Genomic DNA, 14,866 nt, shown 5'->3' with positions numbered 1-14,866 from the left:
GCTTCTAATTGTGCAGACAGGGTTGAGAATCACTGACTTCAAAGAAACGACACTCAGTTAAGTGAAACAGGTGTGAAAGCAACGTATACCATTCTCATTAAGAAATCCAACGTGCTTTCATTTATTTATTTTATTTTGGCTGTGCTGGATCTCTGCTGTGGCATGCGGGCTTCTCTACTTGTGTCACACAAGCCAGGTTGCCTTGCGGCATGTGGGATCTCAGTTCCCTGACCAGGTGTCGAACTTGCGTCCCCTGCATTGGAAGGCAGATTCTTAAAACCCTCAATGTGCTTTTATATACATGTGTGTCATTTGAACCCTTGAAAATCTGCTCAGATGGGAGGGGTAGAGCTCTTTCTTTTACAGACAAGCAAACTGAAACTTAGAGAGGTGAAGAGGCTTGATCGAGGTATGAGTAGAAGCAGAATTGTGGAATTGGTGAGATCTGCCTTACCTATTGGAGAAGGAAATGGCAACCCACTCCAGTGTTCTTGCCTGGAGAATCCCAGGGACGGGGGAGCCTGATGGGCTGCCGTCTATGGGGTCGGACACGACTGAAGCGACTTAGCAGCAGCAGCAGTCTTACCTATTCTGCTTGCTTATGCTTCTTTGCTTTTTAATAGCACACCAGCTGTCCTAGACTCCCCTTAAAATTAAAACAAAACCAGACTTTTGGTTGCCTAGAGCTTCCCTTACATTAGAATTGTTATTAATAATACTACGAATAACAACCACATAAGCAGCTAACATTGGGTCCTTTCTACACATTCCTAAGTGCTCTGCATACATTATCTAATTGCCTCAAAGACTCCATAAGGTGGGTTATTATTCCCATTTTACAGATGAGGAAACTGAGGCTTAGAGCTAAGTGACTTGCCAAAGATCACGTTCCTATGTAGCAGTCTTCTTATTTCACCTAAAGCTCTTCCTATTTTCCTTGCAGCCCCCCAGATTTTCGCAAATGGAAGAGAGGAAAAGAATCTGATAAAGTATTTCAGAGAAACCCATTATGGACAATTACACATTTCCTGAATCATATTCCCACTTCTAATGTGGAGATCAGACTTTTTTCAGAAACTTCTAGAGGCTGCCATTCAAAAACGTGAGTATTCAGTTTAATAGAAGAATCATGGGTCAAAAATTCCTAAGTTACCTGCTTTGTCTGCTGCCTGGGTTAATGCTGCCTTCTCAGAGACAGTCCATAATACACTGTTAGCATGTGAAGGCTTGAGCCTGAGTCCCAAGGGCTTTTTATTAGCTGTGGGGTCTTGAGCCAGTCACATCCAGGATGTGGCTTAATGCTCTGAGAGAACCAGATCCAGTTGGAAAATGAATCAATATTCTCATCTTTCTTTTTCTAAGTTTTCCAAAGTACTGAACTTATTTTCCTGCCCTGGATATGTCTGCTGTTGTCACTGTTGCTCATATAAATCATTATTATTGTTACTATATAAATAAAATATATGATACTAGATGCTATACAATAAAATGAAATATATATTATACTTAGAAATAAAGTGCTTTGTACGGTGCTTGGCAGAGAAAGCAAATATCCTAGACATCATCACTGTCGTCATCATCATTAAATTTATTATTTCTCCACTATAGTTAATCACTAATAGTGCAGGAAAACTTACAGAAATATTAACAGGTGGCAGTGACTGTACATTTATTCCTTTATATGCACAGAACATTTAAGTGCCCAGAACTCAAAGTAAACAAAGTCAAGAATCAGGTTGCCTAAAAGTTCAAGAGGCAAGCACCTTCTGTTTAGCTACAAAAACTCTTTACAGAAATTAGGTACTATTTCCTGATATGTTGGAAAGAGAAAAAGCTGTAAAAGAACAGAATCTCTTTATCCCTCCAATTCTGAAGATTGTCATCTGGTGTGGGGATCCTAGCTAACCTCCTGCAAAATTATAGTTACATAAAGATTGAGGAGAAATTATTCTTTTAAGTATACTATAAAGAGAAGGCTGCTAGCTCAACTGTCAGAAGCTTATCCAAAGTGCATTATCCGAAATCACTGTGGACGGTGACTGAAGCCATGAAATTAAAAGACGCCTGCTCCTTGGAAGGAAAGCTATGATAAACCTAGACAGTGTATTACAAAGCAGAGACATTACTTTGCCAATAAAGGTCCAGATAGTCAAAGCTATGGTTTTTCCAGTAGTCATGTATGCATGTGAGAGATGGACCATAAAGAAGGCTGAGCGCCAAAGAATTGATGCTTTCAAATTGTGGTGCTGGAGAAGACTCTTGAAAGTCCCGTGGACTGCAAGGAGATAAGATCAGTTAATCCTAAACGAAGTCAACACTGAATATACATTGGAAGGACTGATAAAGCTTCTATACTTTGGCCACCTGATGCAAACAGCCGACTCATTGGAAAAGAGCCAGATGCTAAGAAAGATTGAGGGCTGGAGGAGAAGAGGGTGACAGAGGATGAGATGGTTGGATGGCATCACTGACTCAATGGATGTGAGTTTGAGCAAGCATCTGGAGATAGTGAAGAACAAGGAAGCCTGGCCTGCTGCAATCTATGCTTCAGGTCGAGCAGTCAGGAAGAGAAGGCATTCAAACTGGAAGAATATGAAGTCGCTATTACGTGTGGGAAGAAAAACATTGCAGGCAAAGAAGTTTGTGAATGTGAAGTTTCTGAGGTGGGGAAAAATGTTTAGTGCAGTTGAGAAATTGGAAAAAGTCAAGTATAATTGAAGTGGGGAGAGCAACGGAGAGGGGGTGTGACACGAGGCCATCAGGTGATCGGGGCTGGACCACACCACCCTCTGGACCATGGTAAGGAGTATGGATTTATTTTAAGTCCAGAGGAAACCACAGAAGAATTTTAAGCAGAGAAGCAACAGGATCTAATTCATGTCTCTGTGTAATTTCTATCATGTGTGGAGGAAAGGCCCTGAAGACAATGATGACCTTTACCTTCCCAGCCGATACTTGTTAAAAAAGCAGAAATTATCAAGTAATCTCCCCCTAATTTTAAAGCAATCTTCCTTCATGTTTCTGGAGGAACGGTAGTTCATCTACATTCTAAACAGGATACTAACAGAAACAGCAAGCTCCAACCTGCCTAGCTGGGGACAGGAATGCATTTTGTAACACTTGGTCAAAATTAAAAATAATAGAGTTATCTTTCAAATTGCAGTCAGTGATGTGCATGTCATTAGGTCTCTTCTTCATCCGAGAGAAGCATTGAGTTGAAAGTGAGCAAGATCTAGCCATATTCAGTCAGTTCAGTCGCTCAGCCGTGCCCGACTCTTTTTGACCCCATGGATTGCAGCAAGCCAGGCTTCCCTGTCCATCACCAACTTCCAGAGCTTGCTCAAACTCATGTCCATTGAGTCGCTGATACCATCTACCCATCTCATCCTCTGTCGTCCCCTTCTCCTCCCACCTTCAATCTTTCCCAGCATCAGGGTTTTTTCCAATGAGTCAGTTCTTCACATCAGGTGGCCAAAGTATTGGAGCTTCAGCTTCAGCATCAGTCCTTCCGATGACTATCCAGGACTGATTTTGTTTAGGATTGACTGGTTGGATCTCCTTGCAGTCCAAGGGATTCACAAGAGTCTTCTCCAACACCACAGCTCAAAAGCATCAATTCTTTGGCACTCAGCTTTCCTTAAAGTCCAACTCTCACATCCATACATGACCACTGGAAAAACCATAACCTTGACTGGATGGACCTTTGTCGGCAAAGTAATATCTCCTCTTTTTAATATGCTGTCTAGGTTGGTCATAGCTTTTCTTTCAAGGAGCAAGTGTCTTTTAATTTCAAGGATACAGTCACCATCTGCAGTGATTTTGGAGCCCAAGCATGTCACTGTTTGCAGCCCAAGTCTGTCACTGTTTCCATTGTTTCCCCATCTATTTGCCATGAAGTAGTGGGACTGGATGCCATGATCTTTCCTTTTTGAATGTTGAGTTTTAAGCCAACTTTTTCACTCTCCTCTTTCACTTTCATCAAGAGGTTCTTTAAGAGCCATATGGGACCCCATTAAGTTTCAGCTGGAGGACGAGGAATCCTGTGCTTCCTCATTTTGGACAGGTAACAGTAAACAAAACGAATGGGTGCCCACCTAGGATCACTTCCATCATAACAGAACTCTTAGCATTCCTGATAAATATAAAAGTTAAGACGCTCAAACTCTACCTGGGCCAACTCAAAAATATGTCCTCCATCATCATGTAACCTTCTCTTTCCATTGTCCAGACAGGAGCATGGAAACAATAAAAGTCAGACTCTCTTTACCCCAAACTCAGGTTTCAGTTCAATGCAAAGCATATTTCTATGGCTGAGTTATGAACTCCAAAAATAGAGGCTTGTCACGGAAATGTAGACAGACGCCTCACTGCAGCCGCGCTCCTGGGCACTGCCATAGTCATCAGTTTTAACGAGAGCTGTTAATATCACCTCCATCAGAATGGTTGCCCTGGGCTGACTTTCTGGGCTGTGCACAGGTGCTCTCGGCCAAAGCTGTAATGTAGGTTATTACATTATCAATGAGGCACAGATGTGCTTTCTGTCTGAACGCAAGGTGGTGTTCCTGCCAAATGCATAACTCTTTCGGTGGGCTGGGGTCTGTTTCTATCAAAATGTCGTTCTAGCTCAGTGAACCTGAGAAGTGCCTTCTGCTTCTCCAGGACAGGAGTTTAGAAAACACGCTTAAGAATGCAAGAAGGCTGGGTTCTCAAAAGGCAGGTACAGGATTTCTTCAGAACACAACACTCATCCTGACACCTTCTGCTCTTTCAGTGAAAGCTTCAGCCACTTCACGTTCACTCATTGACTCGGGAGTTTCTCGGGCTCCCACCCTGTGCAGGTATCCAGAGGAAGTCAGAGATGATTCTGCCAAGGACTTTTGCCCCCACTGTTAGTGAAAGTGTTAGTTGCTCAGTTGTGTCCGACTCTTTGCAACCCCAGGGACTGTAGCCTGCCAGGCTCCTGTGTCCATGGCATTCTCCAGGCAAGAATACTGGAGTGGATAGCCATTTCCTTCTCCAGGGCATTTTCCCAACCCAGGGATCGAACCTGGAACTCCCACACTGCAGGCAGATTCTTTACCATCTGAATCACAATATACTGCAAATATTTCTGCCATTGATGATTTTTTCCCTTCCAACTTCTTTGGAATTGTCTCTTAAGATTTGGGTCTCCGTTGCTGTTCCCTGAGGCTCTAGTCCTAGCATTACGGTATTTTTCTACAGAGTTGAAGGTTTAACTTAATTGCACATCCCCAGTGGCGTCTCCTTTTTCCTAAGCTTGAAACCTCCATTCACTGAGCTTTTTGTTATTCAACTTGGTCCCTGGGATCTATCTGACTTGAAGCCAGATTTTTCTTAAAGCTGGCAGCTCCTGCAGTTAGCCTAGCATCCTACCCTGGCTCTGCCAAAAACAGTGTGGATGCCTGGGTGCTGAGAACTGGCTTTGAAAGGTACCCAGGGGCCACCACCAATGGGGCATCGCACCTGCCTAGTTCTCAGTGTGCAGTCAACCTGTCAGGAATGGTATGGTGGAGCAGGGAGAAAAAAGGTTTCTCCTCCACGCAGGAAGGAGTGGGGTTTGGATCAATCCTGACCTTGAAAGTGACATTGCCTTCCTTGCTGTCCAGAAAAATTGTTCTCTTACACAGAAGCTAAGTGGTGAGAAAGGAGATCAGTACACTGACCACCATGCAGTCTCTTGGCTGTCATTTCAGTTTTTTAAGCATAGAGACAGATACAAGGAAGAACACTGGGAAGTGTGTGTGTGTGTGTGTGTGTGTGTGTGTGTGTGTGTGGTGTCTGAGGAAGAAAGGGAGAAAGAGTTTGGAAAAGCATGCAGTGTTTTGTTTTCCTGGGCATCTGAGAGCACTCAGTTGAGGAAAACCTGAGACCAGCATGGTCAGGACCTAGCATTATCAATCCTCTGTCCTTCAGCGTGCTGCATTCCTCTTGACTGATAACCAAAGATGACAGAGGCTCCTGAAGATAAATGGGTGCTCTACTTCCCATTTCCTTTCTACTCTACCCCCCGCCTCACTTCAGATCTCCCCCCACCTCTACTTATGCCCAGCCCTCATCTGACTGATGCCAAATAGCAGTGGCAGCATGAAGGGATGCCTGGTATGAACCCTGATGCCTGGCCTCTCGACCCCCAGGGACGTGGCTGCTGCTGGGGAGTGCAGGACTGTCATTCCTGCCATCCGGCTCAGAGCCCCAAAGATCCAGGCCAGCTGCAGTGCCCTGGTCGTGCGGTGGCTGTTCTACATGGCTGGCCTCGTTAGGAAGTGAATCTCTTGACAGGCAATTTGCCGCTGCCACCTGTATCTAGAAATCCTTTGCTAAGTCTGTGCAATGCAGGCAACCCCCTCTCTTGTCCTAGGCTTCATTTTCACGACATGGTCTGCCTCTACTTGATGCGCACTGCCCTGCTGGCATTTCCATTTGGCACTTGAGATATTATGATCACCTCTGCTTTCTCCTAGGCAGATTAGACACATGTTTCAGAAATGGGAGGAAGGCAAGGGCATAAGGGACCCAACAGGTGACAATAGAAAGTAATGGCAAACAGACACGCTTCTGACTCAGGAAGACTTGGGTGGTGCTGCAAGTCCCTCCAAGAGAATCTGAATTTGGATGAAATACACAGGTGGAAGGGCTGACTGTATAGGGATTTATTGTCAACGCTGCTGTCAAATGTCAGGAGGAAGTCTTCTTGATGATTACCTCAATGGTAGAAAATGTGGATAACACATTAATATCTACAAAGCACTTTTTAGGACCTCTACCAACTACAGATGCTGTTGCTGCTGCTAAGTCACTTCAGTTGTGTCCGACTGTGTGTGACCCCAGAGACGGTAGCCCACCAGGCTTACCCGTCCCTGGGATTCTCCAGGCAAGAACACTGGAGTGGGTTGCCATTTCCTTCTCCAATGCATGAAAGTGAAAAGTGAAAGTGAAGCCGCTCAGTCGTGTCCGACTCTTAGTGACCCCACGGACTGCAGCCTACCAGGCTCCTCCATCCATGGGATTTTCTAGGCAAGAGTACTGGAGTGGCTTGCCATTGCCTTCTCCACTACCAACTACTAGGCAAATTCAAAAACAAGGTACATAAGAAGCTGATTAATGTTATTATATATATGTGTGTGTATATATATATAATGTATAAGCTGTATCCTAAGATTTTTATTTTTTTTTGGGGGGGGAAGCAGGCAATTATAGTATGATTAATGTAAGTTATGTGCACACTAAGCCGCTTCAGTCATGTCTGACTCTTTGCAACCCTATGGACTATAGCCTGCCAGGCTCCTCTGTCCATAGGATTTTCCAGGCAAGAATACTGGAGGGCGTTGCTGTGCCTGCCTCCAGGGGATCTTCCTGACCTAGGATTGAGCTCACGTCTCTTATGTCTCCTGCATTGGCAGGCAGATTCTTTATCACTAGTGCCACCTGGGAAGCCCTATTGTAAGGTAAGGGACATTTTGAAATAATTTAGATTCAAAATAGAACTCTTTTCCAAATAATATTTCATAATTGAAAAGTTAAAGTTCTTCAAATTTCATGAAAATTGAAAAGAATATTATGAAAGTGGTACTCTCTGATCTCTATTCTTTAAATATTTTCAAAAGACATATACGTTAAATAGATGCACATATTGTGTTTAATTTTGGACTTAAAAATCAGTTCTTAAGTATGCTATTTTGTTCAGAAATTAAAAACGAGGGAAATAAAAATTATAAACCAAGCTCTATAGGACATTGAAAGGATATTAGAATGATGAAAAGTGTCTTAGTCTTTAAAAGATCTTGTTATTTCAACTGAAGTCTTCCCCTTGCTAGTAAGGTTTGGGTCAATAGGAGTCTTTCCTGGCAGTCCAGTGGTTAAGACTCTGAGCTTCCAATGCAGGGGGCGTGAGTTCAATCCCTGATTGAGGAACTAAGATCCTGCATGTGGCATGGTATGGCCAAAATATTAAAAAATAAAAAGGTTTGGCTCACTCTTGGTGTAAGACACACCATCAGTAAGATGCAAAGTCTTCTCCATGACGGGGAGTCAGTTCTCAGTCAAATTTTTGCCAGCCATTTCTTTTTCTCCATCAACCTTATGATTCATTAAGGCAGTTAATAACAATGCTTTAAGTCAATTGTGTTCTGGATGTACAATGATGCGTAAGAATAGTTTTATCCCGTCTTATGGAGTAAAGAGTGACAGGCAGTCAGATAACCAACAGCAGTGGACCCAGAGTCAGAGTGGGAGAAGTGCTCACCCACCCTTGGGTATTGGTGAGAATGGTAGGGGAATGAGGACATTGGCCCTTACTCTGAAAGAAGAATCCAGGAGAGATCTGAATTTTCTCTCTGCTCACACAGTTCATTTGAAATTTGAGGACAGTTTACACAGTTGGTATTGGCAACCCCATCCATTCCTAGAATTCTGGCTTAACCCTAGATGCAAGGAACACCCTGAGTGTGGTGGATTAACTTTGGTTCTGTTTAATTTCCCTAATCATACCCATTGGTCTTGGATGATTTCAGCTCCCTTGGAACTCGAGTTGTCCCACTCTGAGTATAAACATCACCCCCATCCTTGCAGACAACAATCTCTGAGTGCCGTCCAGTTAAAACACACAGACAGCCAAGGTAACAGTGGCAAATAGAAAAAATACCAAGCTGTTTGCATTGGGACACAGTTACCATGAAATGAGCAAACATTTAATTTTGTTTATTGAGGTCAATGTAAAAGCTGTTGAATCTCTTATAACAACTTTGTGACATTTGATGCATGCCTTTCTGAAACACCTCAAGCTGAGCTTGTTGTTCTGAAATGTCAGAATGTTCTAGTCTGGTGAGCAGTCAACTCGTATTGAGTTCTCCCTTTGTGCAGAATGCCATGAAGTGTGGCTGAGATGTATAAGGGGAACGAAAGAGGATGCAATGAAAACTGGAAGCTGTGAGTCAGTAGACAGTGAAAACAATCTGAAAAGGCTTTCTGGTTTTGCTTGATTTCAGACTGAATTCATGAACAAGGGGGAGAAGACCACCCATACTTTCTATGCGTGTGTTACTTTCATAATCCCCTTCTCAATGCAAGGGGAGGAATTTTTGCCTCCTGAGTGAGGTAATCTCAGAAATGGCAGCCTGAATCTGTGATGAAGCTGTGCGCCATCTGGGACCAAGGCAGGGACCTGTTGAATTTTAAGGCCAGGAAGCATTCAGACAGGGCTTAGAAGAAAGGCAGGTCAACAATCTCAGGCCTCACCTCTTGTTTCTTTTTCCATTTACATTTGATGCGGGTATGTTGACAAAATAAAATATTGAGAAATCATGGGAATTCCCTGGCTGTCCAGTGGTTAGAACTCTGCGCTTTCACTACAGGAAGCACAGGTTTGATCCCTGGTTGGGGAACTGAGATCCTGGATGCTGCATAACACAGCCAAAAAATATATATATATCGAGAAGTCATAACTGTATAGAGGATAAATGAATAGGCTTTGGAGTTCTGAGATTTAAACCAAAGCTCCACTGTGATCAACTCCATGACTTTGGGCAGGTCGACCTCTGTGAGCCTCACTGTCCATATTTGTTAAATGGGGGTAATAATATCTACTCAGGGGTTTATTGTGAGGATTAAATGAGATAACTAATATATAAGTCACTTAGCATAGGGCCCGGTCTAGAAAAGTTTAATACATGTTAAACTATTACTATCTATCCATAATTATGTCAACTCTATGGAAATAAAATCAATGCTTTAATTAGGATTCTTTAGTTTGTGAATTTCCTAAATTGCCTAGTCTAAGCAGAAAGTTATGTGCATTCTAACAAATTCAACACAGGAAAACTAAAGACTCATTTATTAATTCAGTTAACAAGCATCTATGGAGCACTTTCTATGTGCTCAGCCATGGGTGAGCCACTGAGGGTGCTGGAATACAAGTAACAGTTCCCGTTTTCTAGGACCTTAAATCTAGTAGAGCAGGTCAATAAATAAACCTACAATGACCATGTGGCAAGTGTGCTTAATAAAGGCGGCTTGGCAGACCTATGATTTGAAAACGCAGAGCTAAGAGAAGAGCACGTCATACCAGAAGGATTACATGGTGATTACCGTCTAATATGCTCATCCTGAAGGAATGGAGGAGGGAAGTCAGACACACATTAGAGATGACTGCAGGCCCTGCCTCACAACCTGCCGAGTTCCCCGCCTTAGAAACTCTTTTCTGCCTGGGCTGGGAGGTCATTCTTTGGCCTTTAAGATAAATGCTGGCCTTGGACAGAAGCTTAAAGGGGCCAGTCCCCTGTAACTCAGGTTTAAACAAAGTTTGCAGACAGGGCAGCCTTGACCATATGCACCTGATATTCTGCCCTGAATGCTTAGCATCAGAGCTAGGCTCTTTCTTCCTTGTACATCTTTTAAAACTTTCATCTTGGCTCTGATCTCCATGCTTATGGATGGGATCCAGCTACCTCTTAATGACTTTAGCAATGACCTTTTCTGCTCTAGGTGGGTGTCGGTTTGTTTGCTTTTGATAATAGCTTTATTGAGATATAATTCACATATATACAATTCACTCACTTAAAATGTACAATTCAGTGACTTTTAGCATATTCATAGCTCCAGCATCACCACAATTACCTTCAGTAAATTTCATCACCTGAAGAAGAAACATTTGCACCCCCTAGCTGTCACCCCAATCCTCTTATCCCTCCAACCTCTGGCAACCACTAACCTTCTTTCAGTCATTATAGATTTGCCTGTTCTGGACATCTCACATAAGTGCACATTATGGCTTGAATAACCCCCTAAATTCAAATGGTAAAGTTCTAACCCCTCAATGTGACTGTATATTTGGAGACAGGGCCTTGAGAGGTAATTGTGCGTGTGTGTGTTAGCTGCTCAGTTGTGTCCAATTCTTTGCGACCCCATGGACTATAGCCCTCCAGGCTCCTCTGTCCATGGGATTCTCCAGGAAAGAATACTGGAGGGGGTTGCCATGCCTTCCTCCAGAGGATCTTCCCAACCCAGGGATTGAACCCAGGTCTCCTGCATTGTAGGCAGATTCTTTATCGTCCGAGTCATCAGATAATTAAAATTCAATGGAAACTTAATGGTGGGGACCTAATCCAACAGGACTGGTGTCCTTATAAGAAGAGGAAGAGACACCAGGGCTGTGTGTGTACAGAGGAAAGGCCATGCAAGGGCACATCGAGAGGACAGCAGTCTGCTGGCCAAACAGAGAAACCAACTTGCCAAGATCTTGATCTTGGACTTCTAATCTCCAGAACCATGAGAAAATAAACTTCTGTTTAAGCCACCCGGTCTGTGATGTTTTATTACAGCAACCCTAGTAGATTAATGTAGTAGATTCACACAACATGTGACCTTTTGTGTCTGACTTCCTTCACTTAGCATAATGTTTAATCCATGTTTTAAGATATATCAGTACCTCATTCCTTTTTTGACGACAAATAATACTCAACTGTGTGACTAAACTACATTTTGTTTATCCATTTTGATGGACATTTGGGCTATTTCACCCTTTTGACTGTTAATGAGTAATGCTGCTATGGACATTCATGTATAAATTTTTGTGTGAACATGTTTTCATTTATCTTGGGCAAATGTATCTTGAAGTAAAATTTACGGGTCACATGGGAACTCTATGTATAACATTTTAGGAACTGTCAAACTATTTTCCGAGAGGTCTACACATTTCACCTTCTCATTAGCAAGGAATGAGGGTTCTGAATTCTTCATATTCTTGTCACCATTTGCAATTGTCTGGCTTTTTTATCATAGCCATCCCAGTGGCTATAATCAGCTCTGAATATTCATTCAAAGGACTGATGCAGAAGTTGAAGCTCCAATACTTTGGCCACCTGATGCGAAGAGCCGACTCATTGGAAAAGACCCTGATGCTGGGAGAGATTGAGGGCAGGAGGAGAAAGGGTTGCAAGGAGTTGGACACAACTTAGTGACTAAACAAGAACAACCACAGTGGGTATAGAGTGGTGGTTCATTGTGGTTTGGGTTTGCACTTCCTTAATAATGGATAATGCTAACAGTCTTTTCAGGTGTTTATTGCCGTCTGTGTATCTTTTTTGGAGAAATGTTTATTCAGATCTATTGCCTACTTTTAATCAGTAATTAAGTTTTTTAGCCATTAATTTTTAATTTGACTTTTTATTGTTGAGTTGCAATTATTCTTTATATGTTCTGGATACTAGTTCCTTATCAGACATAAGATTTGCAAAACTTTGTTCATTCTGTACATTATCTCTTCACTTTCTTGATGGTGTCCTTGGAAGCACGAAAGTTTTCATTCTGATGCACGTCCCATTTATCTAATTTTTCTTTTGTTGCTTATGCTTTTGGTGTCTTATTTAAGAAACCACCGCCAAATCTAAGGACATGAAGATTTACTCCTATGTGTTCTTCTAACAGTTTTACCATTTTAGGTCTTTTACCATTTAGGTCTCTGATCACTGTTGATTTAATTTTGCATATGGGGTGAGGTAAGGGTTCAAGTTCATTTTTGTGCATGTGGATATCCAGTTACCTCAGCATTATTTGTGGAAAGACTATTCATTTCTCCACTGAATTGTCTTAGGAATTTTATTAAAAATCAATCATAAATTAAAAAGTTACTTCTGGACTATCAATTCTATTCCATTGATCTATATGTCTGTTTTTATGTCAGTACCATTGCTATGATTGTTGTTCAGTCACGAAGTTGTGTCTGACTCTGTGACCCCATGGACTGCAGTACGCCAGGCTTCCCTGTCTATCACCAACTCCCAAAGCTTGCTCAAACTCATGTCCATCAAGTCACTGATGCTATCCAACCGTCTCATCCTCTGTCATCCCCTTCTTCTCCTGCCTTCAATCTTTCCCAGCATCAGGGGCTTTTCCAATGAGTCAGTTCTTCACATCAGGTGGCCAAAGTATTGGAGCTTCAGCTTTAGCATCAGTCCTTCCAATGAATGTTCAGGAATTATTCCCTTTACAATTGACTGGTTTGCTCTTGCTGTCCAAGGGACTCTCAAGAGTCTTCTCCAACACCACAGTTCAAAAGCATCAATTCTTTGTTGCTCAGCTTTGTTTATGGTCCAACTCTCACTGATAATTGTAGCTTTGTAGTTAAGTTTTGAAATTGAGAACTGTGAGTATTTCAACTTTGTTCTTATTTTTCAGGATTGTTTTGGATATTGTGGGTCCCTTGAAGTTCTCTATGTTTTTGAAGGGTCATCTTTCTCTGGTGCCTTGCCAGGATTTATCTGCTCACTGAGGCATCTGGGGTTGACATGCAAATATGCCATGTGCTGATATTGATATGCCTCAGCATTACTTTTCCTGAATAGACTTTTTCCAGCCCCAAGAGCTGGATCTTGTTAATCCAAGTTCTTCTTTTTTTTTTAAACAGGACAAATCCACACTTTTATTTTCAATAAGTTTAAATCCTCGAAGGGTACAGCATCACACAGATTTTGTGTCCAATGTCCTTAGTGGGAAGGTTGCTTTGGAATTTGGCATGAATCATGCCACTATTTCCATGAGCTCAATTTATCTTTCCCCAGATTACTCTGGTTTTGGTAGATTTTCTACCAGGAGTTACTGTGTTGTTCTTTGCTTTGTACACATAAGCACATCTCTTGCCTAGATAGAATTCAGTTGTATCTCGAGCATATACACCTTCAATTTTCAGGAGAGCGGTGTGTGCCCTCTGGTTCCGTAGACCCCGTTTATAGCCAGTAAAAATGGCCTTGGACCACAGCCTTCCAGACATATTTGTTGTTTTAGAAGTCCTGTTCCCAGCAGGCCTCCACAGGGTCCAAGATGGCTGAAAAAGCTTAATCCAAGTTCTTGATGGGTACCTTGTCAGGGAGGAGATCTAATTCCAAGCTGAACTCTGGTTTCAAATAAGATTGATAGATTTGGTCTGATGGTTCACTATAGAATCTTAAGAATTAATTAGGTATGATGGACAGCTTGTTAAGTGTAGTCATGTTATGGCTATTGTTTTTAAATTATAAAAATAGGGAATTCCCTGGCAGTCCACTGGTTAAGACTCTGTGCTAAGGGAGGAACCAGGTTGGATCCCACAAGCTACATGGTGCTATTGCTGCTGCTGCTAAGTCACTTCAGTCATGTCCGACTCTGTGTGACCCCACAGACGGAAGCCCACCAGGCTCCCCCATCCCTGGGATTCTCCAGGCAAGGACACTGGAGTGGGTTGCCATTTCCTTCTCCAATGTGTGAAAGTGAAAAGTGAAAGTGAAGTCGCTCAGTCGTGTCCTACCCTTAGCGACCCCACGGACTGCAGCCTACCAGGATGCTCCATTGATGGGATTTTCTAGGCAAGAGTACTGGAGTGGACCCACCAAAATTAAAAAAGTAATGTTGTCATATCCTAAAAAAGGTAAACAGTTAAAAAGCCATAATCCTTTTGTTAAAATTATAGTATAATTAAAGTAAAATTATGACAACCTAGACATAAAGTAAGGAGAAGGCAATGGCAAGCCACTCCAGCACTCTTGCCTGGAGAATCCCATGGCCGGAGGAGCCTGGAAGGCTGCAGTCCATGGGGTCGCTAAGAGTCGGACATGACTGAGCGGCTTCACTTTCACTTTTCACTTTCATGCATTGGAGAAGGAAATGGCAACCCACTCCAGTGTTCTTGCCTGGAGAATCCCGGGGGGAGCCTGGTGGTTGCCGTCTATGGGGTCACACAGAGTCGGACACGACTTAGCAGCAGATATAAAGTAAAAGTTATGACCAATCTAGACAGCATATTTAAAAGCAGAGACATTACTTTGCCAACAAAAGTCCATCTAGTCAAAGCTATGGTTTTTCCAGTAGTCATGTATGG

At 42.5% G+C, this 14,866-nt stretch overlaps 1 protein-coding gene and 1 pseudogene across 1 annotated transcript in view; both read right to left on the bottom strand.

Annotated features, from left to right (window-relative positions):
* The window catches only part of SASH1 (SAM and SH3 domain containing 1), a 349,577-nt gene that overhangs the window by 269,537 nt on the left and 65,174 nt on the right, over window positions 1-14,866 (bottom strand). The window lies entirely within an intron of this gene.
* LOC148776356 (large ribosomal subunit protein eL33 pseudogene) lies at window positions 13,451-13,817 on the bottom strand (annotated as a pseudogene).

Source organism: Moschus berezovskii, chromosome 10 (genome assembly GCF_049115385.1).
Source record: "Moschus berezovskii isolate FMDL1 chromosome 10, NW_MosBer_1.0, whole genome shotgun sequence".
In the NCBI taxonomy this organism is placed as follows: Eukaryota; Metazoa; Chordata; class Mammalia; order Artiodactyla; family Moschidae; genus Moschus; species Moschus berezovskii.
This window is presented reverse-complemented; position numbering and strand designations above follow the sequence as displayed.